General features: G+C 46.7%; 1 long non-coding RNA gene across 2 annotated transcripts; it reads right to left on the bottom strand.

Annotated features, from left to right (window-relative positions):
* LOC131914353 (uncharacterized) lies at positions 1-26338 on the bottom strand. 2 transcript variants are annotated; one of them, XR_009380113.1, is made up of 4 exons: positions 26111-26338; positions 15957-16067; positions 1416-1615; positions 1-101 (listed from the first exon to the last, which is right to left on the bottom strand). It is a non-coding gene; the product is annotated as an uncharacterized LOC131914353 (long non-coding RNA). The 2 variants fall into 2 exon arrangements; XR_009380114.1 differs by having other exon boundaries at positions 25978-26338.

A 26338-nucleotide genomic window follows, 5' to 3' on the forward strand; every position in this document is an offset into this window, starting at 1 on the left:
CTGTCTCCAGAGTTATGTTTATGGATGATCTTGTTGTTCCTGTATTTTGTTTTTTTCCGTTTCATTTTCTGTTCTTTGCATGTTTTCTGAATTGACTCTCACTTTACAATTTGCCATGAAAAATGAGGGAAAAATAATGAGGTTTTTAAAACTCACTGTCAAATTCAGTCTTGAAAACCAGCATGCTTGCCCTGCCCCCAGGAGGCCCTGACATTTAGAAACAATTAAAAAAAAAAAAAAAAAAAAACACTCTGAAGCACTATTTAATCCTATTACTCTCTGGACCTCTTGCAAACTAGGGGATGATCCCTCTGCCTCTTTAAAACAAATCCCCCAAGGTCATGGGGCCGCCAGTAACAGAGGGATGAGATTCCCAGGCCTGTGCTCCGCCCCTGCGCCATCTGGCACCCCCGAATTTGATCTAAGCGGCACGGCTGGAGCCAGCCAAACATTCAGCCACTCAAAACCATCTCCTTCATAGGAGATATTTCTCCCTTTAGGGACAACACCCCCTACCAAGCCTCTACCCCACTCCAAGCCTCGGTTTCCTCTGCAAAAAGAGGGGTTTTGCTGTTCCTGGACCAGTTCTCATCCCGGCTCCCTCCAGGGCCCTGCTTCCTCTTGCTTTTTCTGGGACGCCCATTGGAAGGCCCTTCCCAAGACTGCCATGAATTCACTTGCCGGGGTATTGTTGAGCAAGTCGGTAGCAATAAGCAACCCAGGGTTCTTCCTCCCCCCCCCCCCCCCGCCCGCCTCCAGACGGACAAACAGAGATCCAGGGCACTGGATCTTCACACATGGCGAAGGAGCCGCTCCCTGGTGTTTGCTTTGCATATTGGGGTTCTGGGTAAGATTTCCTTTGAAACAAGGATCTGAAAACCACGTAGACCAGGAGACTTTCCCTAGTCCCTTCCCAGGGCTGACACTCCATTTCTGTGAGCGGTGGCAGAACCCTGGAGTACCGAGCTGAAAGGATAGAAGAGAATTCCTGTGTGTTAGCGCTCCCGCCCCACTCTCCCCTGGAGGCTGAGCTGCTGGGATCAAAGGGGCTGACGTGGGTGCCACTCCATGGAATTAAGATCTGAGATGCCGGATAAACTCAGCCGGCACTTCTGGGTCCTCCTCCCACCTCCCGTCACCTAGGCAACCGGGAGGGGCCTTGGGAGCCTGTTCCTCCGTCCCCGCCCCTCGCCACCCACTCAGCCGCCCAGGCTCACGTTCCTATCCCTAGGACTCTGCCCACAGCTTTTCTAAATCTCAGCTTCTCGAGAGTTCCATCCCCTCAGCTCCCTTTTCTGCACATGGAAACCAGATTCCACGCGGAGGGGCTCCGACTCGCTGAAATGACCCCAGTTTGCATGAAGAAATAGTTTCCCTGTCTTCCTGGCAGAGGAGCGACGGGCTAAGGGTCTGACCTCGAAGGAACAGCATGTCCAGAGCTCCGAGAGATCTCAGACCAGGCTTCTGCTGGACAGTCAGCCTGCACTGGGTCCCAGGGCCTTCTAGAATACCCCACCCAGCGAGCCGGCCGGACAGAAAGCAGCGGGTGGCCTGATAAGGGCGAGGAGTTTCTGCTGGCAGAGGCCAGGGCCAGAAGATCCTGGAGGTTACTTTTCTGTGGGGAAAAAAAATTAAGATTTACTTTATTTTTAATTATGTGCATGTGAGCACGTGTGAATGCAGGTGCCAGAGGAGGCTTTGGATCCCTGGAGCTGGCGCTGCAGGCGGTTGTGAGACACCTAATGTGGGTCCTCCGCAAGAGCCATACTCACACCTAACCACTGAGCCATCCCTCCAGCCCCGGCTTTTCTGAGGCAGGGTCTCCATGCATTCCACGGTGGCCTCCAACTCATCAAGTAGCTGAGGGTGACCTTAAACTTCTCAACACCTTGTGTCCCAAGTACTGATAACAAGCATGTTCCACCATGGCTGGTTTTATGTGGTGCTAGGGATTAAACCCAGTGTGGCCTTGTGCACTGGGCAAGTGCTCTCCCAACTGAGCTACATTCCTGGACCACGCTGAGTTATTTCTACCACCAGGCAACCAGGGATGGCTATGTCACCTTGGGGAAAGGGTTGGGGCTGGGCTTATGATATGATAAAAGGGTATAAAGATCAGGAAGCGGTCCATAGGGGTCTTTGTAGAGAGATCTCGCTGAATTGGAACCTGCAAATTACATTGAACGGTTGAGGTAAAGGTTGGAGACTTGAGATGACCCGGTAAATCCTTCTTAAAATAATCCATTAAGGGGGCTGGAGAGATGGCTCAGAGGTTAAGAGCACTGACTGCTCTTCCAGAGGTCCTGAGTTCAATTCCCAGTACCCACATGGTGGCTCACAACCATCTGTAGTGAGATCTGGTGCCCTCTTCTGGCGGGTAGGCATACATGCAGGCAGAACACTGTATACATAATAAATAAATAAATCTTTAAAAAAAAAAAAAAAAAATAATCCATTAAGAGGCAGCCGGAGCCAGACCCGGCGACGGTGGCTCACACCTGTAATCCCAGCTGTGGACAGGCGAGCTACCACAGGGGACCCTTAAGGAGGCTGAGGCTTGCCTGGGTTGAGTAAACTCTCTGTTTATTGTTATGTTTTTGATAGAAGGTCTCTCACAGTGTAGCCGAGGCTGGCCTGGAACTTAGAACAATCCTTCTGCCTCAGCCCCCTGAGTGCTGCGATTACAGCCACCAAGGCTGGCTCTGAAGAAGAAATCCAGAAAACAGTTCTGCCCCGGTTTCGTTTCTGTCGCTGTGATGACATAACCAGAACAAGCGAGCGGCACAGGGAGAAAGGGCGGTCCGGATCAGGGTTCTAGGTTATAGTCCATTTTTGTGCAGAAGTCGCAGAGGCACGAGCTGGAGGCAGTCGGTCACATTACATTCACGATTAAGAGCGGAAAGAAACGAACACACCCATTCTGCCCGCTTGCTTTCAGGGAGCTATCTTCATCTGACACACTTCGGGACCTAAGCCGAGGCGTGATGCTACTGCCCTGGACTGGACTGTAGCTCAGTCAGACTGCTTGCGTGGCATGCACAAAGCTTAGGTTTAAGCCACAGAGCCATATAAAACTCGGTATGGTGACACACACTTGTAATCCCAGCCCTTGGGAGGTGGAGGCAGGAGGAGCGGAAGTTGAAGGTCCTAGTGGACTATACAACAAGTCAAGGGCAGCCTGAGGTAAAAAGAAAAAAAAAAATCGGTATTGCTGTCATTGGGAAAGTGCAAACCACAACTAGAGTAAGAAACAATTTCACAGGTATTTTAAAAAAGAAAATCACAGTGTTGTTGAGGGTGTGTGGGGGGAGACACTGGAGCCCTCATTCACTGCTGCTTGGGATGCACAATAGTGCAGCTCTTATAGAAAGCAATTTGCTAATTCCTCAGTACTAGACTATCGTTCAACCATAGGAAGAAATGCACTGAGATCTTAACATGGACGGGCTATGAAGAATCAGACCCCAAAGGCCACATATTACATGATTTCACTTAGTTTATGTGTCTATAACAGTTCAACTCATAAAAAGTGGTTGAGGCTGGAGAGATGGCTCAGCAGTTAAGAGCACTGGCTGCTCTGGCAGAGGACTTGGGCTAGGTTCCCAGCACCCACACGGTGGCTCAAAAGCATCATAAATCCAGTTCTGGCGATCCAACTGCCCCCTCTGGCCACCACAGGCACTGCATGCCTGTGGTACACACATATACACATAGGCAAACACTCATACACATAAAATAAAAACAAATAAATCTTAAAAAAAATAGAAAGTAGATGAGTGGTTGTCAGGGGCCCCGGAGGGGCTGTGAGGGAGGTTCTGATTAACGGCTTTGACATTTCCTTCAGAGCTGGTTGGAATATTCTGGGACTAGATAGAGATAAATATTACACAACATAGTATAGATGGAGGTACCTAATGGTGGAGTTTACATTATGTATTTTTACTACAATAAGACTATGTTTGGAGGGCAGGTGGTGGTGGTGCACACCTTTAATCGCAGTACTTGGGAGGCAGAGGCAGGTGGATCTCTGTGAGTTCAAGGTCAGCCTGGTCTACAGAGTGAGTTCCGGGACAGCCAGGGCTACACAAAGAAACCCTGTCTTGAAAAACCAAACACAAAAACAAACAAAAAAAATTATATATATGCATGCATGTATGTATGTAACTTTAGTTTTCCTGCCTTGCCCACAGTCAGGACAAATCTCTGTCACGCGCCAGTCCCACAGCCGCTCAGACCCAACCAAGTAAACACAGAGACTTATATTGCTTACAAACTGTATGGCCGTGGCAGGCTTCTTGCTAACTATTCTTATAGCTTAAATTAATCCATTTCTATAAATCTATACCTTGCCACGTAGCTCGTGGCTTACCGGGTTCTTCACATGCTGCTTGTCATGGTGGCGGCTGGCAGTGACTCCTTCTGCCTTCCTGTTCTTTCTTTTCTCCTCTCTGTTAGTCCTGCCTAATCTTCCTGCCTAGCCACTGGCCAATCAGTGTTTTATTTATTGACCAATCAGAGCAATTTGACATACAGACCATCCCATAGCATATGTATGTTTGGAACTGGGCTCGATTGCTCAGATCTATAATTTCAGCACTTAGAAAAGGCTGAAGCAGGAACGTTTCAAGTTTAAGGACAGACTGGGTTACATAGTGAGACCTTGCCTCAGTAAACTCCCCCCCATGAATTATTTTCCAAAAGAATATTAACTCTTCAAAATTTATTCTCCTCTCTCCAAAAATGATTTTGTTTTCATGGCGGAACTATTTCATCTAAGTAAAGGTTTAAGCAGCAACTTCTTCTTGAAAATGATAAAAAGTGGAAGAAGGGGACATCTGTGTCCCTCTTCCTCCACCTGAAAGCCCCTGAGTTAATGGATAGTTTCATTTTTTTCATAGATTTATTTTGTCCTTAATTAAGTGTATGAGGGGGATCTGTGTACATGTGTGGATGTCCATGGAGTCCTGAAGGCTTCAGATCCCCTGGAGCTGGAGTCACAGGCAGCTGTGACTGTCAGACAGTGGTCGTGAGAACAGCCTTGGGTCCTCTGAAGAGCAGCAAGTGCCCTCCCAGTGTGTTTTCTGTTGCTGTGATTCACACTGGGACCAAAGGCAACTTGGAGAGGAGGGAGTTATTGGGCTTACATATCCCAGGTCACAGTCCATCACTAAGGGAAGTCAGGACAGAAACCTGGAGCAGAACCACAGAACAGTGCTGACTGTCTCTCTTCCCATGGCTTATTCTTTCTTCCTTTCTTTTTTTTTGGGGGGTGGGGGTGGGGGTTTTGTTTTTTTAGACAGGGCTTCTCTGTGTAGCCCTGGCTGTCCTGGAACTCACTCTGAAGACCAGGCTGGCTTCAAACTCACAGAGACCCACCAGTCTCTGCCTCCTGAGTGCTGGGATTAAAGGTGTGAGCCACCAGGCCCAGTCTGCCTACTTTCTTATACAACCTAGGACCTGCCCACAGGTGGAATCACCCACAGTGGGCTGGACCCTTCCACATCAATCATTAATCAAGAACATGTCCCATAGACTGGCCTGGCCTACAGGCCCATCTGATGGAAGCATTTTCTCAGTTGCCTCTTCTTGGGAGACTCTAGCTTGTGTCAAGTCAGGGGAAAAAAAAAAAGCCTACCCAGAGCATGTTCTTACCTGCTGAGCCATCTATCCAGCCCTCTGGATAGTTTCTGGGGCAACTAGCTCAGAACTTCTGGATCCAAGGTGCTCAGGAATCAGGTATGAGAGGAATGCTTGGTTGGACTTTCCACCTGTTGGAATGACCACCTGCATTGGTGGCCACACCAGAACCTCATTGTGATCTCAGGTCTTTGTGGAGTTGTGTTCAGAGCCTGCTGAGCTCAGCACTGGGTGTCATTCTTTGACATAATGGTCAAAGCCAGGGAAGATGGCTCAGTGGGTAAAGGCTTTTGCCACCAAGCCTGACAGCTCCAGTTCAACCCCCGGGACCAAAGGCCAAAAGAACTGACTCATGCAAACTGTCCTCTGACCTCCACACACAAACTCTGGTGTGTGCACGTACGTGAGTGCATTCACACACAGTAAATTTAAAATGTAACAAAGGAAAAAACAAAACAACAAAAAGAGGAAAACAGTAATTAACTGATGCAGGGAGAAAACATCCAGGGGTTGCCTGGGGCCGGGGAGGAGGTAGGTGTAGTATAGAAGGGTTGGGGACTCTGGAGCCAATCTGCCTGGCTTTGCCTGCTGGACTCAAGCTTAATAGCTACTTTCTAGAGTTCTGAAACTGTACATCAGGGATTAATAACACTACATCTGGCATGGTGGTGCTGTGAGGGTTAGACGTGTTAATTGGTATAAAGTGCTTAGAACAATGCCTGGCACATGGAAGCCCTCAATAATTCATCTTCCATTTCTCCTAAAATGACAGTGGTCTCATCCATCGTTTGACTCGGTGCAGTTAACCTTATGGTGGATCATCTCTTACTAAAGCGGGTCAAAGAGATGGCCTTTGCTAGGACGTGCCCCTGGCTTCTCCTACAGTGGCCATAGGTATGGCTCACGAAGCTTTTCTATCCAGTGCTGGCACAATTCAGGGCCCTTTTACTTTTTGTTTTAAAGATGTGTGTGTGTGTGTGTGTGTGTGTGTGTGTGTGTGTGTGTGTGTGTGTTTGTGTGTGTATGCATGCATGCCCTATGAATATGGGTGACCAAGGAGCCCAGAAAGGGACATTAGATCACTTGGAATTGGAGTTATAGGCAGTTGTGAGCCACCCAGAACCAGTTCTCTGCAAGAGCAGCAAATGCTTTTAACAGCTGAGCCATCTCTCCAGCCCCAAAGCTAACCAGGACAGCAGCCTCTATCTCCTAAGGGCTGTTATTATGGGCAGGCGTGCCACTGCACCCAGTTTATGTAGCTCCACCCCAGCCAGCCTCCTTGCTCCCTTACATTTCTTTGATCAAAGTAAGGTCACCTGCCACACCCTGTCTTCTGGAGGTTTGCATGTTGGACTTGGTGAGCTACCTTTTCAAAGTCTCACCCACTATTCCACGGGACTCTCTGTTTTTCCTTTTAAACTGCAGAGTACTCTTCAAAGGGCGGTGGTGGCGCACACCTTTAAGACCAGCACTTGGGAGGCAGAGCCAGGTGGATCTCTGTGAGTTTGAGGCCAGCCTGGGCTACAGAGCGAGATCCAGGACAGGCGCAAAGCTACACAGAGAATCCCTGTCTTGAAAAAAAACAAAGAAAGAAAGAAAGAAAGAAAGAAAGAAAGAAAGAAAAGAAATCAAAGGGAGGGTCATCTTCTTTTTTCTTTTCGTAGCTCTGGCTATTGAAGCCAGGCCTTCCCCCTGCGAGACAGGTGCGTTGGGCTGAGCCCCACCCCCGTGTCCCCTTTTGCTTGTTTCATGTGTTAGAGATGTTTTTGCCCACTCCGCCACTTGCCTTCTGACTTTGTTTATGGGCTCTTTGGCCATCCAGAGCTTTAAATGTTTTATGGAGTCACATATATTTATTTCCCTTTATAGCTTCTGGATTTCTTCTCTTCTCATTCTCTCGGCCTCGTGCTAAGTCTCTGCACACTGCTGGGAGAGAGCAGCTGGCAGTAGATGCTGTCCTTGAACCCAGCTCTGCCTCCCAGGCCAGCACCTTGGGTTTCTTTCTATCAACACAGTATAATAATATCTGGGGCTGAGAAACATTACATTGTCTCCTAAGAACAGGAAGAGAGGAAAACAGAGAGGCGGAGGACTATCTGGAGGGCTGCGGGAAATGGATGGGAGCTGGTTGTTGGTGCCAAAGGGTGAGAAAGCAAAGACAGGGAGGAATTCCGTGACCTTGAACCGACCACCTGGAATTTCTGCTAGCTGACACTAAGTAGGGATTTTAGAGCAACAATGTCTTGGAAATGAACTCCATTTCATTCTCCCTCCCACTCCATTTTGTTCTTTATAAGCCCTATGAGTAGCTATTCCCTCCCATATCTGAGAGGCAGTATAATAACCTACTGCCAGACTAGAAAGGAAAGGAAAAGAAATTGAAAAATAGGACCTTAGCTCTAAAGTACATATCATGTGTGAATTTTAATATATGTTCCAGGCACCAGAGATCAAATATGTAACATACAATGCATATATGAAAGTTAGAATACTCTGGCTGATGTTTGAATTAATTATTTTCCCTTAGTTCATTTCTTTGTGAGTTTTTTTGTTTTGTTTTGTTTTGTTTCTGCTTTGAGACATGGTATCACTGTATAACCCAAGGTGGTCTTGGTTCTCCTGCCTCAGCTTCCTAAGTGATGGATACAAGTATGTGCACCAGAGCTGACTTATTTCACCTCCTTCTTTCTTCTTCTTCTTCTTCTTCTTCTTCTTCTTCTTCTTCTTCTTCTTCTTCTTCTTCTTCTTCTTCTTCTTCTTCTTCTTCTTCTTCTTCTTCTCTCTCTGTCTCTCTGTCTCTCTCTGTCTCTCTGTCTCTGTCTCTGTCTCTGTCTCTGTCTCTCTCTCTCTCTCTCTCTCTCTCTCTCTCTTGTTTTGGTTTTTGAGACAAGCCCAAACTCACTATGTAGCCAAGGTTGGCCTTGAACTTGTGCTCTCATCCTCCACCTGCTAAGTGCTGGGGTTACAGGTAAGCCCACCCACATCTGGTTCATATGGAGCTGCAGATCGAAAGCAGGATGAATGCTAGGCGTGCACACTCTCCTAGCTGAGCCAAACCACTGCTTAGGGAGCGTCTCATGAAATGTCACTGTGTAGCCCAACTGTTCTCCGGTGTGTTGCACTCCATGGTGTCCGAGTCAAGTGACCAGCTTTCCTCAGAGGGAACTCCACCCACCCATTAAGGCCCCCAGGGGGAAATCGACTGGTTCTCAGGGCTGACTCCTTCTGGCAGCATGCACAGCTGCAAAATTTGACATCTGTCTGCCCAGTTCCCCTGAAGCTGCTACCGAGGGAAAATGGAAGCTGAGACAGTACCTGACGACGACGATTAGCCAAATGCTACCATTCACCCAACACTTATCTGCTCCTTTCTAAACACCAAAAACCATCACTGAATGTAAGAATCCAAGACGCAGGCCAGCGAGATGGCTCCGTGAGGAAAGACCCCTGTTGGCAAGCCTGACAACCTAAGATTGCTGCTCAGAACCCACATAGTGGATGAAGATAACTGACTCTTGGCAAGTTGTCCTCTGACCTCTATACACATGCCATGACACAGGTACACACACACACACACACACACACACACACACACACACACACACACACACACAGAGTAAATAAAAATGTAAGAAAAAAAAAGAATTGGAGTCATTTGGGGCCAGGTAAGCCTTGACTAACACTTGGAGTTCAGGATGAGTGTGAGCCCTGCTGACGTGAAGCTGAATTCTAATGACTCTACTCAGTAGAGAAGAATGGCTTGATTTTTATTACTGGTCTGTCAGCAACACCCCCCACCCCCCTGTGCTTCATTCCATTGACAAATATCATCTCTGCAGGCCAGCTTGCGTAATCTCCATTGAGGCCTCAGCCTTTTCATGCTGATTCAGACATTTGGGGACTTTGAGTGTAGGATGTGCTCCTGGCATACTTTGCAAGCCTGGAAGTCAGAACACGTGTTAATGTCACACATGCATCATCCTCAATGGCAATGACATGCCATGGCTTGAATCTGTCATGTTTTCCAGAGGGTCCTGTGGTGATGGCTTGGTCCCCAGCTGGGGATGCTACTGAGAGGGGATTAGCTAGGAGGTGATTCTATATTATAGTGAGGGCTCCAGCTTCCTCAGGGAATTAATCTATCAATTGTTGAGTGCATAGCTGAATAGACTATTCACTAAAATGGGGCCTAGTTGGAGGAACTAGAGCACTGTGGGGGTGTCTCTGAGAGGCACATCTTCTCCATGAACCTCTTTATCTCTCCTGTTTCCTAGTAAACATGAGATGCACAGTCTTGCTCCACCTTGAGCTCCTACCAGAATGTTCTGTCTCACCTTCTGCGCTAAAGCAGTCCAAAACTACGGGCCAAAATCTTTTCAATTGTTCTCTCAGATAGTTTGTAACAGCAACAAAACCAATTAGCTTAGAAACTATTTGTAACTGCTGTTGAAGATAGCATCTATGTGACATCTGGGTCTGCGGTCCTGCTGCAGCTGGGGTCTTGTTGATCTCCATATCTCATGTTACCACCGGGATCCATAAGAATCATGCATGTTGAAAACCGAGGGCCGTGTTGAGCTGGCACCACCCTTTGGTGCCATGGTGGCCCTACCCCTCACGGGCCATTGCAGTAGAAGAGCTGGCCCCACCACTCACCACAGGCGTGGAAGAGCTGGCCAGATGGCATGGGTATAGAAGAGCTGGCTCTGCCCCTTGCCTGAGGGGGGAGGTCCCAGTAGCCAAGACTGACCAAATCAGCTACTACCCAGACCAACATCCAGGGCTTTGAGTTGGCCCACCCCAACATCTACCCCATCTATGACCTGCCAGAACACATGAAGGAACCCGTACTATGGAACCATAGCCCCAGGATCTCCATGACTCAGACAACAGCAGGATATTCAAGAGGACATTCAGTGAGGGTCCAGTATTGATGATGTATCAAAAGCCTGGGGCCTTGAGCCAGACCAACAACTCACTGCAATGAACATTTGCAAGTAGAACTGAGTAAACAAAAGGGTGTACTGTGTGACGCACCGCAGCTCCAGTGCCACAAAGATGAATGAAGAGGTGTTGGAGAGGCGGGAAAGACAGAGGAGCAAAGTGGGTGTGAAAACTTTGGGGGAGGGGCCTGGCTGGAGGAATTGGTTTGATGGAGAAGGGGTGGCAGCATGGATGACAATAGCTTGGCCTTGCTTTGGGTCCAAGTGCTCTGCCCATCCATCAAGATGCTGTACCAACAACCTTCCCAAAGCACACAAACGTTCCACCTTCTCCATGCACTCTCAGCATTGGCTGTTTTCATATTATTTATAGTTTGAGCCGTGCATATATATCATCTCCTCAAGAAAATGTAACACAACAAAATAAAATTTAAAATTTAATGAAGGGACTGGAGAGATGGCTTGTTGGTTAAGAGTGCTTGGTGCTCTTCCAGAGGACTTGAGTTCAGTTCCCAGCTCACAACTACTTGTGACTCCAGTTCCAGAGGGTCTGACACCCTCTTCTAGCCTCCAGCATACCTGCACTCAGCTGCACATACCCACACACAGACATACACATAATTAAAAATAAATAAAATAATAATAAAGAATTTAATTTTAAAAAGTCTACTTGAGCAAATATGGAGCATGCAATTGTTAAGAATAAAATCTTCTCTGGGTGCTGGCTTCCTGCTATTAGCTAAGTAAAGGTATGGAAATGAACAAGGTTCTTTTCAACTTGGCCGCTGGGAAACACAGAACTAAACCCAGCACTGAGCCCCTGAGCCCTCTGTTTGTGTAGATCTCTAGGAAACCCTCCTATAGTTCAAGCCCATACTTAGATTTGCTAAAACCCATAATGCTTTGTGAGGGTTGCTGCTCTTTAAGAGGACCTGAGTGTGGTTCCCAGTGCCCATATTGGGTGGCTCACAGTCACCTGTAACTCCAGCTCCAGGGGATACATCTGGACTCCGGTATCCGAACACAGTGTGCCTACCCATGTACAGACATACACACATGTATAAAGCATTTATCTAAATTGTTCTATTATCAATAAGATTCGGGAGTCAATTATTGGGCTTAAAATCTGACAGAGCCAAGAGGCAGAGGAGCAACCAGCTGTCACTCTCTCTGCACTCTGCAGACTGAAGAGGTCATGACATCTCCAAATCTCTCCCTTCTCTGTCTTGTGCTTCTTCTCTATCCACATCCCTGGCTTCTTTCTCTATGGCTAATTCCAGTCCGATAGTTACTGACTCCACTCCCTGATTCAAGGTAAACTTTATTAAGTCTTGGAGTGCCACAGTGCAATCAAATATCCTGAAACATGTGTACATAATTTAAAAATTAAAATAAATCTTGAAAAAATTTACTTTTTTACTCATAGGTAGCTTTTGATTCAGTAGTTATTCCTCTAGCAATTTGTCCTCCAGAAATACCTGAACAATATAAAACATTGATTGTCCAATATAAACAACAATAAAAACTTATAGCTAAACCGAATTCCGTCAACAAGATGTGGCCAAGTGCTGTTGTTGGAGACAGGGTACTATATCCCAGGAGGGCCTTACCCTCTTTGTTCTCCTGTCTGTTTCTCGAGTGCTGGGGTTATATGTATACTCCATCACACCTCAGTTATTCAGCACTGAGGATCAAACCTAGGTCTTCGTGGCTGCTAAGCTACTACTCTGCCCCCCAGCCATGTCCCCACCCGATTAAGTACATTTTGCCAAAATGTTCAATAACTGAAGAGCTAGCGAATAGAACTATACACCTTCTTCCCTTGCTTTCGGTTGCTACGACAAATACCAAACTGGGTAATCTGTGACAAGTAGAGATGTATTTGGCTCAACGTTCTGCGGACTGCGCAATCTAAGACCATCTTCTTGGCACTTGGGGAGCCTGTCTTGCTATGGTATAACATGAAGGAAGGCCCACATGGTGACTCTGGGCAAATGTTCCGGGCCAGGTTTCTCCTCCCTTTTTACAAGTCAGCATGGGGTCCCGCCCTTCCTTCTGACCTCATCTGATCCCAGTTACTTCTTTCAAATACCATTAACATATGAATTTAGGGATTATATTTCCAACACAGAAACTTTTGTGGAACATATTCACAGAATAGTGAGTTAGCTCCATTTGCTGGCAAAATGAAAATAAAGAGGAACCACTCTCAAGCTGTTCCTCCCTCAGGACCCTTTCTCTGTTTTGTATATGTGTGTCTATGTATTTATGTATTTCCTTATTGATTTTGTGTGTGTGTGTGTGTGTGTGTGTGTGTGTGTGTGTGTGTGTGTGCATATATGCCTCAGAGTGCATACGAAGTCAGAGGTCAGTTTTCTCCTTCTACTATGTGAGTTCCCAGGATCGAACTCAGGTCATCAGACTTACCAGCAAGTACAGTTATCCACTAACCTGTCTCACTGTCCCCCTGTCAGGACCTTTTCACACCCCTTTTAAAACAATAACAACAATAATAAATTATTATTATTATTTTTATTATTATTAAACCCATGGATTTGTGCTGTCTGTATACTTCTAGATACAGCCCATCCTTTGGAGCATGGCCCACCTATCAGGAGCCACACCCTTAAAGAAAAATGACTCCCTGGAAGTCACGAACTGTCCACAGCGCCTCAGTTAGGGTGGGGCCTTTTTCGTACTCTTGTATCTCACTAAAGATCTGTATGCTCTGTCTGGGAAGGTTTCGTCCATCAGCATTTACAATTTTAGAGATGATTTCAAAGCCGAGATATTTTCAAAATGTGTATTTATTCAGTTATTAAAATAACTAATAGAGTCTTTACATCTCAACATAAATCACATCTTTTTAAATAAAAGTTAACATAACTTAGTGAGAAGACTGTCACTATGTCACACTCTTGCAAATGTGTTTTAATCTGTGGATTCACAGAAGGTAAGTGGATTCTCCAATCTGCTCCGCTCCGGTCTGCTGCAATGTGCTGTTTCGGTTGCAGTAAAGGCAGAAAGTCTGGCTTCACACAGATACGCAGCCAGAAAGGCAAGTTATTTTTATATTCTCTTCAGAGTGTTGTGGACACTTCCCAGATTGTTTACCTAACTTGACAGGGGTAGTTTCTCCAAGGTCAGAGGCGATGTGGATTCTCGGCTGTATCCAGGATCTGTTCATGCAGTTTTATTAAAATCTGATGGTTTATCTCCTGCTTTGAAGGAATCTTCCATACATGCATGATTTCGTAATCTATGTATTAACACTGAGTTATATAGAATGAATATTAACACGCTGTTAGTAATATTTTAAAAAATCAGCACTGGGAAGATGATTCATTCAGTAAATTGTTTGCTGTCAAGGACCTCATCTCTACCCTCAGCATACATGAGAAAGTGTTTTTCATACACGAGTATTTTTTTTAAAAGTCACATGGTGAGGGGCTAGAGAGATGGCTCAGCAGTTAACAGCTGGCTACTCTTCCAGAAGACCAGAGTTCTGTTCCCAACACACACAAGTGGCTTACAACAGTTTGTAACTTGTTCCAGGAGCTCCGACACCTCTTCTGACCACCAAGGACAGACATACATGCAGACAAAACACTCATATACATAAAATAAAATAAGTGAATCTAAAGAAAAAAAAAACCTTCATGTGATCCTTGTATCCCAGCACTGGGGAAGTGGAGACAGGAGGATCCCTGGAGATGGCTGACCAGTCAGTCAGTTGAATAATCTCCAGGTTCAGTGAGAGCCTCTGTCTTAAAAAAAAAAAAAAAAAAAAAAAAAAAAAAAGCTGGACAGTGATTGAGGAACACCCAATATTAACCTCTGTTCTTCACACATATGTACACGCAGATACCCAAACCTACACACACACACACACACACACACACACACACACACAACCACAGTTGTTAATACCATTACTAATCTCATTGTTTCTATGAGTTGGAAACTATCCTGCTCCCCCCGGCTAATTAAAGCTTTGAAATTCTAACTTTTTTGCTTGAAAGATTGGATTTCATCATTGGTAATAAGCATTGTCAGTTTCCCCTGCAGTGATAAACTCATGGTATATTCATTTATTCTATTTTTTTTTGAGATAGTGTCTCATGTAGCACAGGCTGGCCTCAAACTCAACATATAATGCCTGGAGGAAGACCTTGGCCTATTGTTCCTCCTGCCTCTACCTCCAGCCAAGGATTACAGGCCTCTGCCACCATGCCCTGTTTATGCAAGGTTGGGGATGGCACCCAGGGTTTCTTCACGAGTGCTAGGCCAGCACACACAATACTGACCGAGCTACATCTGCAGCCATGTGTTATTCTTTTTTCAAGAAAAAAAAAATGACCAAATCTGAACAACCATAGTATATCAGTCAGTAGTTACTTTAAATAAAATATGGTGTTCAGTTTGTAGCTGGGACACGCAAGGCCTCCTTGCTGATGGTTCAGAGGGTCGTGTGTCCTGGGATATGGAAGGGGGCCTTTGTTGCCCTGCTCATGGCTGTGAATACAGTGTATTGTTGCAATGATGGGGATGGATGCCAGGGCTCTGTGCATACTAGACAGCTCTTTACTTCTAGCTATATCCCCTGCCCAGGGCACAGAATCTTAAACACAGATACCCCAGGGTTGACATTTAATAAAACTAACCATCTACACCACTTACTAAGGACTTTTTGTTTTCTGTTTCCTTCTTTGTCTTGTGGATCTCGATATGTTGCCCAGGTGGGTCTCAAACTCACTATCTTCTTGCCTCAGCCTCCCGAGTGCTGGGATTTCAGGTCTGTGCCCCAACACCCAGCAAAGGGCTTTCTTCAAGAACCTGACGTTTCTATGACTGGGCAGTGAGGTGGTACAATGCTTAGTGGGCTAGCTGGTGCCACTGTCTGGATCTCAGGCATTCCCAGGGAATAATACTTTCAATAGCAGTATGAATATCACACTGTGTGCAGTAAATGATAGCTTTATGTTGTTTTTAAATATCCTGCTGGGCAGTGGTGCTGCATGCCTTCAAAGCACTCTGGGAGGCAGAGGCAGGAGGATCTTTGTGAGTTCCAGGGCAGTCTGGTCTACAGAGTGACTTCCAGGACAGTCACAAACATAGAGAGAAACCCTGTCTCAAAAAAACAAACAAACAAACAAACAACAAAAACCCACAACAACAAAAAACCCAAACAAATAAAAAATAGCCTCATGGACCCCTTGCACGCCTATAAATCCCCAGTACTTGGCAGGTAGAGGCACAGAGTTCAGAAGCTCAAGGTTACCCTTAGCTATATGTTGAGTATGAGGCCAGCCTGAGCTATGTGAGACCCTGTCTCAAAAATTAAATAAGTAATTGGAAAAAGTTTGAAATGCTCACCCAAGTGCTAAGAGTGTAAGCAGCAGAGGAGATCAGGTGTCATCCTTACATCACAGTTTGCTGTTTTGTGAGTCCTTACAACGGTGTGCATTTCTTAAGTAATTAAAAACACTAAAGAAAGAAAAAGGTTAAATTAAATTTAAATGATAAACAACAATTCCAATATACCCAGAGAATGTAACATGCCCTGTAGAACTAATTTTATCTTGAAAATATGAAGAGATTAGATACATAAAACAGGGAACTTAAATTATTAAAACAAAACAAAACAAAAGCCTTAGCCAGGGAGGAATCGCTCATCTCCCACTGTGCTCCAGGAAGGAAGTTGTCCTAAGCCGAAGCCAAGGCATCTACCAGCCCCAGGTGGCCGAAATGAATGACCCACTGATCCTCTCCGAGGCAGTCTGAAGATAAATCTAAAACACATTCTCTCTAGAGGGCAATGGGATTCGATGCATAGAGGGATTTGACACTTTCAAATTCCCACAGCTCCCCGTGCAGAAGAAAGAGAATGGAGACCAGGAGCCATGAACCATCTACTAATACTAAGTTTCTCTTTGGTGCTTGCAGCCTCCTGGCTCCATGGCCTCCTCCCACTGGCTAAACCCAGTCACCTTTGGCTTTTACCTAATCTAGTACCCTTCTGATTCCTTCTCTGTTTCCAACCTAAATCTCCTTGGCTTAAAGACCCTGATGTCAGTCACCTACGCCCTAGCGTAAACAAGCCTCCACTACCACAGTGTTTGCCTCTTGCATTTAGTTGTTAGGCTAACTGATCACAGGCAAAAGAAGGCTGGGTCTGCAGCTCATAACTGAGGTGTCGCTGAACAGCTAACTGGTGGAGAATGCTGTGATGTGGCAAAAGGCTCTTCCCTGGACTTCTTCAAAGCTGTCCCTCTCTGTGTGTGACATTAAAGAAATCAGTGTCCCAGGGTTCTGTAATCAGTAGGATTAGTGACTTTAAGATGGCCCTTGACCCTTGGAATTGTGTGACCGAGTTCCTTAGATTTGAGGCAGTGTAACTGGGGGTAGACAGCTTGAGAACCACCATCACATTTTGCAGCTTCTAAATCAAGAGAAGATGGAAGGGAAGTGTCCCACATGCTCCTGCACTCTGCCCCTCCCCCTTCCTCCTGACCCGTGTCTCTAGAGAGAAGATCAAACAAAGAGGTTGTCCAGGGTGGTGGAATGTAGTGTTTGGTTAAAGTCCCAGGCTGGCTGTGATTATAGTCACAGTGGCTGGGGAGACGCCCTGGGGAATGCAGTGGGAGGGATTCCAATCCCTGAGAACATGTGCTTAGGCACACACACACCCCCACACCCATATGTGCACACAGGAGCTGCTAAAGCCCAGCCTCAGGCCCCACCCCTACCCTAGTAATACCCTCACCCCTCCTCCGAGTGCTTTTCAGGGACGTGTGCTTTCTCCTAGGAAGACTGAAAAACCCCATGATGGTAAGAACCAACAAATGACTCTCAGCACCTACTCCCACATCTGCCTTCCAGCAGCAGTGAGGTTCTCAAGGCCAGGGTCACAGACAGACAACCTCTTTCTCCCCGATTTTGTTTGTTTTTTGTTTTTGTTTTTCGAGACAGGGTTTCTCTGACTAGCCCTGGCTTTCCTGAAACTTGCTCTGTGGACCAGGCTGGCCTCGAACTCAGAGATCCGCCTGCCTCTGCCTCCTGAGCACAGGGATTAAAGGCATGAGCCACCACTGCCCAGCTTCTCCCCTAATTTTTGCATCATGCCTAGGTAAGACAGATACCTCCCAGAGCTTTATTGGATATGCAAATGGGATGATGAAAGGGATAAATGAGCTGGGCAGATCTTTAATTCCAGAACTTGGGAGACAGAGGCAGGTGGACCTCTGTGAGCTAAGGACCATCTAGGACTACATAGTAAGATCCTGTCTCAAATTAACTAAAAATTTAACGCATCAGCTTGCCTCTCAAGTTCGAAGGGTTTTTTTTTTTTTCCTTTTCCGTGTTCATGTGGGGGTGGCTGCATCCCCTGTGGGACCAACTCTCTGAGGGGCAGGAGTGTTCCCTGTCACTGTAGTTAGTGGATCTTCTCTTCAGAGAAGCATATGATGGAAAGGAAGTTAAACAACAAACAAATAAAACCGAAGAAGCAGACCCAGGTCCTCCCTGTAGAGGCAATAGGATCCTCAGCTCTGTGCCCAGAGGCCTCTTCCCTGCCTTATCCCACAGGCCTGTCCTAGGCTCCAGATCAGAGCATCCGGTGCCTAGCAACAAGAAGGCCTCTGGCCCACAGGCCTGCACGTACACAGTCTTATCAGCTTCAGGCTGCACAGGACATCCCAGGAAGGCTAGAGGCAGGCAGTGACACTTGCCACCAAAGGGATCTCAGCAGAAGCAGTCACCAACAGACTTCAAGCCAGGCATCAAGGAAAGGTTTTGAGTGATCCTAGCCTGTGCTGGGTTCCTGTTCTAGGGTGTTAGCGGAGAGTCTGGTGAGTCTGTGAGTCAAATGCTTGGATGAGGAGTTGGTCATGAGAGCGAGTGGTTGAGCAGGGGCTTTGGCCAGGGCCAGGATGCCAGGCCCATCTGCAGCGCCCCTGCCCGCAGCTTCTCTGTGGTCTGTGACATCCCACAGAATACTTGGTCAAACGTAGGAGGTGGGGGCAGCTGCTGCTCCTCTTTGAAAAGATACTGGGGACACAGCTGGTTTGGGACCCAGAGCCTGGTGATTGAATGACTTTCCTCCCCATCTGCCATGTCCCTCATCTGTCTTTCACTCTATGCTGAGTAGAGCTGAACCGAGTTTCTAACCTGGTCTTCTTCCTTCTTCCTTCCTTCCTTCCTTCCTTCCTTCCTTCCTTCCTTCCTTCCTTTCTCCTTCCTTCCCTCGATCTCTTCCTTGCTGTGTTTTTAGATGGGGCCTCAGGTATCTCACATTGCTTTCAAACTCCAAGGATGACCTTGAACTTCTGATCCTCCTGTCACCACTTCCCAAGGGCTAAGATCACAGGCTGTGCCACGATGGCCAGTGTATGCAGTGCTGGAGATGAAACCCACAGCTTTGTGTGTGCCAGGCAAGCCTTCTACCAACTGAGTCACATGCCCAGTCCTAGCTCTGCTCTCGTGTTGGCCACTTAACCGTGATAAAACACCTGAGAGCAAGGAGAGGAAAGAGCTGGGCTCACGGTTCCAGAGATCTCAGTGCACCCTCACTCAGCGGCCAAGTCCTGTCCTGTTGGTGAGGTGCATCACGGTGGCCGGAAGCAGGGGAAGAACTGCTCACTTCCTGGCTGCCAGGAGGCACAGACACCGAGAGGATAGAGCTAGGGACAAGTTAGAGTCTTCAAAGGCACACTAATAGTGATCTAGCCAGTCTCCACCTCTTATAGTCCATTCAGCTATGAATTAATCAATGAACCATTGATGAGGATGGTGCCCTCCTGATCCATTCACCTCTCAGTAGCTTGACAGCCCTTAATACTGGAACTTCCAGGTAACAGAGTCTCACAGTCCTCAAAGTCCATGATTTGAACCCTCAGTACAGCATTATGGACTGGGTGGTGGCTTTAGGGCCCTCCTCCTCTCTGCTTTTCCCCCAGAGTCCCAGGCTCAGGTAATCAAAAGCACTCGTGATGGACAAAGCAGACTACAGACATCCTCAAGCTGAAGGTATGGGAATTTAGTGTGATCCCCATTCAGGTCAGGAGGTGGGGTCCAAGCACTATGAAGATCACAAGTTCTAGGCTGGTCAGGGATAAGGGAGACATCATCTCAAAAACAAAGTGGACAGACAAAAGCAACCTAAGCAAACTTCGACAAAAAGAAGTAGGTGAATACCTAGATAAACAGCCTAGCAAGGTGTGTCATGCTGCGGTACTTCCTCTCACTGAGGCCCAATCTTTTTGTCTCAATGTGACAGCTAATCTCAATTGTCTGCTTGATGAGATCAGAATTCACCCGGGAGACTGGTTGTGGGGGAACCACACCTGGCTGAGACTCCCTTCCCTTTTAACATTCATTTGTCATTTTATGTGTATGAGTCTTTTGTCTTAGGTATATAGGTGCACTGTGTGCATGCCTGGTGCCCAAGGAGACCATAAAAGGGCGTCAGATCCTCTGGAACTGGAGATGCAGATGGTTGTGAGCCACATTGTGGGTGCTGGGAATCAAATCTGGGCCCTCTGCAAGAGCAGAAAGTGCTCTTAACCACTAAGCCGTGTCTTCAGACTCATGAGGACCCCACCCTCACCACCTAATGACTTCGCAAAGGTTGCAAAGGTCTCGACTTTGCAATCCATCCCACTGGGGTAAGGACTTCAAGAATTCTGTAGACATGCAAACCCTAGGGATTGTAATAGCATCCTTGTCTTGATATCAAAATCATTTTTTTCCCTTTTAGTGTGTTTGAGACAGAACCTTGCTATGTACCCCCAGCTGGCCTTGAACACAGCAATCCTCCTGTCTCAGCTTCCTGAGTACTGGAATTGCAAATATGAGCCATGGCTCCTACGAGGATTGCAACCATCAACCTTTATCATGCTTAGCTCGTAAGAATCCTTACCTTCGATTCTCCAGCACACCAAAAGAGACACAGGCTGTCTTTCTTTTTAAACATTTTTTTTAATTGGGGAGTGGGGGCAGGCATGCCACAGTATGCATGTGGAGGTCAGACAGAGGACAATTTGCAGTAGCTTCTCCCTTCCACCATGAGGGTTCTGAGGCTTGAACTCGGGTCAGGCTTGGCAGCGGCTACCTCTACCTGCCAAACCATCCCACTGGCCTGGAATTTAGATCTTCTGTACTGATTTCCTCTTCCTCCATCCTGAGAACCACCACATTGGTTTTAAGCTTCCTGTGTTTACTTACAGCACCAGGGGCTGCTTCCGTGGTGAGGGAAGTTTTTAAAGACCAAGTTGACTGTGGTAATAGCAGCATTTAGAATCTGCGCAAAGACAGAAAGGGCCCATGCTAGCCCAGCCCTAAGACGAACCTAAGTTCAGACAGCCGTGAGGCCCTGGATCCTGACATCCTCACTTGAAGCCGCTTCCAACACCAGGCTCCGTGTTCGTCTACATTTCCATCAGACTCCTTCTAGTTAAAGAGAGAAATGCATCCTGCCCAGAGGTCTAAATGGGTGTGCAGGGTTAGTGCTCTGCCAGTTGGGGATTTCTTACACTATGCTGTGTTCTCTTAAAAATTTCTGCAGACTCTTATATTTGATTGCTAAATATACAAATTTAATTTTAAATTGAAAAAGTAAAACAAAACCACCATGTCTCAATTGCCACAAAAAGTTTCAAATCACCTCCAGGAGATGTAGTGTGTTCAGCCTTGGCTTCCCCTCTGCCTGGACTCTGCCTTTCTTCCCCTTCCAAGGCTGTATGCATCCTTGTCAGCTTGCCAGCAACAGGATTTGACTCACAGTTCCCATCTTCCCCAATCCCTTGCACTGGCTGTCCACTACACAGACACAGCATAAGGGGTGTAAATAACACACCTCCAGAGCTAGCAATCCCCCTACCCCCAACACACACACACACACACACACACACACACACACACACACACACACACACACCCTACATGTGCACTCACTCACACTTTGGCAAAAGTCCAAGCTATTTTGGGGCACTTCAATGATTTCAATGATGTACATGGATGTTGTATTAGTCAGGATCTTGGGTGGCAACCAAGAAAAGTAGACTCGTGGTGGCTTCTCTCAGTGGTCACCTTGAGTTAGAACCACACTGGAGACAAATCTCTGGGTATTTGTGAGGGATGCTCTAGGTTCATAGAGATGGAAAGACCCACCCTAACTGTGGGCAGCACTACTCCATGAGCTGGGATCCTGGACTAAACCAAAAGGAGAAAGCACAGCCCCAGCATTCATCCACTTCCTCACTGTGGCTGTCTCGACTGTCCACCCGACTTCCTCATCTGATAGATGGTGCCCTCCACTAGAGCCGCAGCAAACCCTTCCTTCACTACATTGTTTTTCTCATGTATTTTGTCATAGCAACAAGGAAATACCTAACGCAGTACTCTACTGGAACCCATGAGACAAGAACAGTTCTGCCAAGGGCAGGTGCTGACCCAGGGACATCACTCTGAGATGTCCCATCAGCCAGGTGAAGTCTCCAAATGTCCAACAAACCCCAGAGAGGCCAGGGGTGTAGCTCAGCAGTAGAGCATGGGCTTGGCATGCAAGAGCCCTGTATTCAACATCTCTCACCTCAAAGAGAAGGTAAAGAGGAAGAGCAAATATTCAGGGAAACCAACAAAACAGAAACCCTAGCACAGCAACCACTAGATACAGAATCCACAAGGCACCTGTCATCAAACATTAAGTACTATAGGACTAAATAGAGACTGTAAAGATCTGGTGTGGTGGCTTGTGCCTGTCATCCCAGCACTTGGGAGACTAAGGCAGGAGGACCGAGAATTGAGTTTCAAAGTGAGCTTCAAAAGCCTCCATGATTAAGAGCACACACTGCCTTGCAGAGACCTGGGTTCAGTTCTCAGCACCCACAAGGCAGCTCATAACCATCTGTAACTCTAATTCCAAGGGATCCAACAACCACTTCTGGCACACACACAGTACATACCCATATATGTAGGCAAAACACTTGTGCACATAAAATAAAAACGCATCTGGATACTACCAAAAAGAAAAAGAGAGCACTTACTGCTCTTGTAGGAGATTCAAGCTCAGTTCCCAGCACCCACATCTGGCGTTTCACAACTGCTTGCACCTTCAAGTCCAGAGCACTGGATGACTTCTGGTTTCACAGGTCACCTACACTCAAGTACACATGCCCTCCACTCCAACTTACACATGATTTAAACAAAACAAATCTTAGGGTGGGATATGGTGGTCTATGCACAGGTGGATCTCGGTAAGTCAGTGGTTCTCAACCTGTGGCTTGAGACCCCCACAGGGGGTCAGAAATTTACATTACGATTCATAACAGTAACAAAATTACAATTGTGAAGTAGCAAAGAAATAATTTTATGGTGGGGGGTCACCACAACATGAGGAGCTGTGTTGAAGGATCACAGCATAGGAAGGTTGAGAACCACTTCTTTTTTTTTGGTTTTTCGAGACAGGGTTGCTCTGTGTAGCTTTGCGCCTTTCCTGGAGCTCACTTGGTAGCCCAGGCTGGCCTTGAACTCACAGAGATCCACCTGGCTCTGCCTCCCGAGTGCTGGGATTAAAGGCATGCGCCACCACCGCCCGGCGAGAACCACTTCTAAGTTCAAGGTCAGCCTGGTCTACAAAGTAAGTTGCAGGCCACATTATTTCAATAAATAAATAAACATAAAATAGGGGCTGGAAAGATGGCTCAGCAGTTAAGAGCACTGATTGATCTTCCAGAGGACCTGGGTTCAATTCCCATCACCCACATGACAGCTCACAACTGTCTGTAACTCCAGGATTCAACACCCTCACAGACATACATACAGGCAAAACACCAATAAAATAAAAATAAATACATTTTTAAAAACATAAAATAAACATTACAAATAAAAAAAAAATAAGGGCCTGATTTAAGGAATTCCCAGGTTCCTGCTTTCCCACCCCATCCCAGTTTTCAGCAAAAGGAGAAAATTCCAACCACAGCTCCAATCCCGGAGCCGGAGCCCAGAAGGAGCAGATGCTGTGTGAGCTTTGTGCCGTCCTGTACAGCAGCTCCAGGCTGTGAGCTCCAGGCAAATGAGGAACTGGATACAAAAACAGGAATGCAAAGGGAGCATTGTTACATCCAGAATGTGCCCATCTCATCAAAGCCTTGTGAGAACCGAAAGAGATAAAATGTGTTCAGAATTCAGTAGCCTCAGTCCCCGCGCTCAGGAGACAGAGGCAGGCAAGTTCAAGGCCAGTGTGGGCTACATAGTATTCCTCTGGAGCTAACTTTTTTTTTTTTTTTTTTTTTTTAAACAAGATCTCTCACTGGGACCTGGGGCTTGAGGCTTAGGCTAGGCTGGCTGGCCAGAGACCCTCAGGGATCTTTTGTCTCTGGTTCCTTGAGATTACAAGTGTGTACCACCATGCCTTGGCCTTGCATTTTCACATGGGTGCTGTGGGTGGAACTCGGTTCTTATCCTTGTGTGTCAAGCATTTGCAGACTGCGCTGTTGGCCCGGCTCCACACCTGGTCTTTTTATAGGACCGTTCCTGTGTTTAGATGTGTTGAGCTACACAGTGACTTGCAGTGGTATTACAACCGCATAGAGGATTCAGTACAGGGGCATGGTGCCCAGGCCTCTACCCTAGAGGCAGTAAGCTATGCCAGAGCCCAGGTGTGAAATAGACTATTGCTTCCAGGTGTGGGCAAGCATACTCTATGACATTCACCCAACTGAATCACCTCGGGCAATACTATTCAGAACAAACCCTGTCATTAAATGACTGTTGTGTGACAATAACAGTAGCTGTGATTTATGCAATAAATTTTAATCAAGCTGTCCTAAGTTGTTAACATTGAACCATGTGTCCTGGTTAGGATTTCTATTGCTGTGACTAACACTATGACCAAAGGCAAGTTGGGGAGGAAAGGGTTTATTCGGCTTGCACTTTCACATTACTGTTCATCATTGAAAGAAGTCAGGACAGGAACACACACAGGTCTGGAACCTGGAGGCAGGAGCTGATGCAGAGGCCATGGAGGGGTGCTGCTTACTGGCTTGTTCCGCATGACTCGCTTAGCCTGCTTTCTTATAGAACACCGACCCAGGTATGGCCCACCCACAATGGACTAGGTCCTCTGCCATCAATCACTAATTAAGAAAATGCTCTACAGGCTGGCCCACAGCCCAATCTTTGTTTGTTTGTTTTTTGTTTTGTTTTGTTTTTTTTCGAGACAGGGTTTCTCTGTGTAGCTTTGCGCCTTTCCTGGAACTCACTTGGTAGCCCAGGCCGGCCTCGAACTCACAGAGATCCTCCTGGCTCTGCCTCCCGAGTGCTGGGATTAAAGGCGTGCGCCACCACCGCCCCCACAGCCCAATCTTATGCAGACATTTTCTCAATCGAGGTTCCGCCACCACCGCCCGGCTACAAATGCTTTTTTTAATCAGTCAGCAAACTACCCAAGAAAAAGATAATGCAGATAATTTTTTAACGCAGTCAGTGAAGTTCCACAGGGGCTATTATTGATTTTTAAGTGTTTTCTTGAAATCCAAGTATCTGTTGTTTGTGTCAAGTTGACATAAATCTAGCCAGCACACCATGTTTGAGCCATAGATACAGCAATTTTATACAGTTTAATCTGATAAGAGCAATTAATGAGGATGAAAGATGGCTCAGCAGTTAGGAACACTTGCAGTCCTTGCAAAGGACTAGGGTTCTATTCCCAGCATCCACATAGCAGCTCACAACCATCCATGAGCCCAGTTCCAGGGGATCTTAACAACCTCTTCTGCCTCCTCTGGCACTAGACATGTATATAGGGCACAGACATACATGCAGGCAAAATGCCCATATACATAAAATAAAAATAAACAAATGCTTTTTTTTTTTTTTTTTTTTTTTTGGTTTTTCGAGACAGCGTTTCTCTGTGTAGCTTTGTGCCTCTCCTGGAACTCACTTGGTAGCCCAGGCTGGTCTCAAACTCACAGAGATCCGCCTGGCTCTGCCTCCCGAGTGCTGGGATTAAAGGCGTGCGCCACCACCGCCCGGCTACAAATGCTTTTTTTAATCAGTCAGCAAACTACCCAAGAAAAAGATAATGCAGATAATTTTTTAACGCAGTCAGTGAAGTTCCACAGGGGCTATTATTGATTTTTAAGTGTTTTCTTGAAATCCAAGTATCTTCAGTGTTGTGGGACCTTTGCTCCTCTGCCTTATCACCCCGGCCTCAATTTCCTGAGAGGTGGAGGTGGGGGTGAGGAAGGGGAGATGAAATTCTCTCTGGGGACTGCCAGTTCACAAACTCCTGCATGTCGTAGGCCGGGCTCCCTGCTGAGCCGGAGTGATATCTTTCCCCCTCAATTTCAGAGCAAGCCCTTCCTGGCTTTGTTAATAAATATGGTGGACTTCTAACCTGGTGTCCGGACTTCGAAGACTGCTCTTGCCCCAGATGAACCACAGCGGGTGGGAAAACACCTGTGCCCTGCCAGAGGCCCCTTAACAGCTTGCCTGTTTCGAAGACTGGTCCACACTCTCATCCCACCTACCCGATCATTAGAAGCCCCTTAGAGTTGATGCGCTGGTTAAACGTTATACTTCCCATCATGCACTTGGGCCTCCTGCTCTTAAGAGTTTCTCTCTGTGACTCCACCCCGGCTCCCAGCCATGAATTCTCCCTGCTCATGCTCTGCTTAGATTAGCTAAAGACATTGGCATTTAGAGCCAGACTGCAGCGTTTATCTCGGGCAGCTGCAGGGCAGCCTGGGCTGCTTCTA

The sequence above is a fragment of the Peromyscus eremicus genome, chromosome 7 (assembly GCF_949786415.1).
Source record: "Peromyscus eremicus chromosome 7, PerEre_H2_v1, whole genome shotgun sequence".
Lineage (NCBI taxonomy): Eukaryota > Metazoa > Chordata > Mammalia > Rodentia > Cricetidae > Peromyscus > Peromyscus eremicus.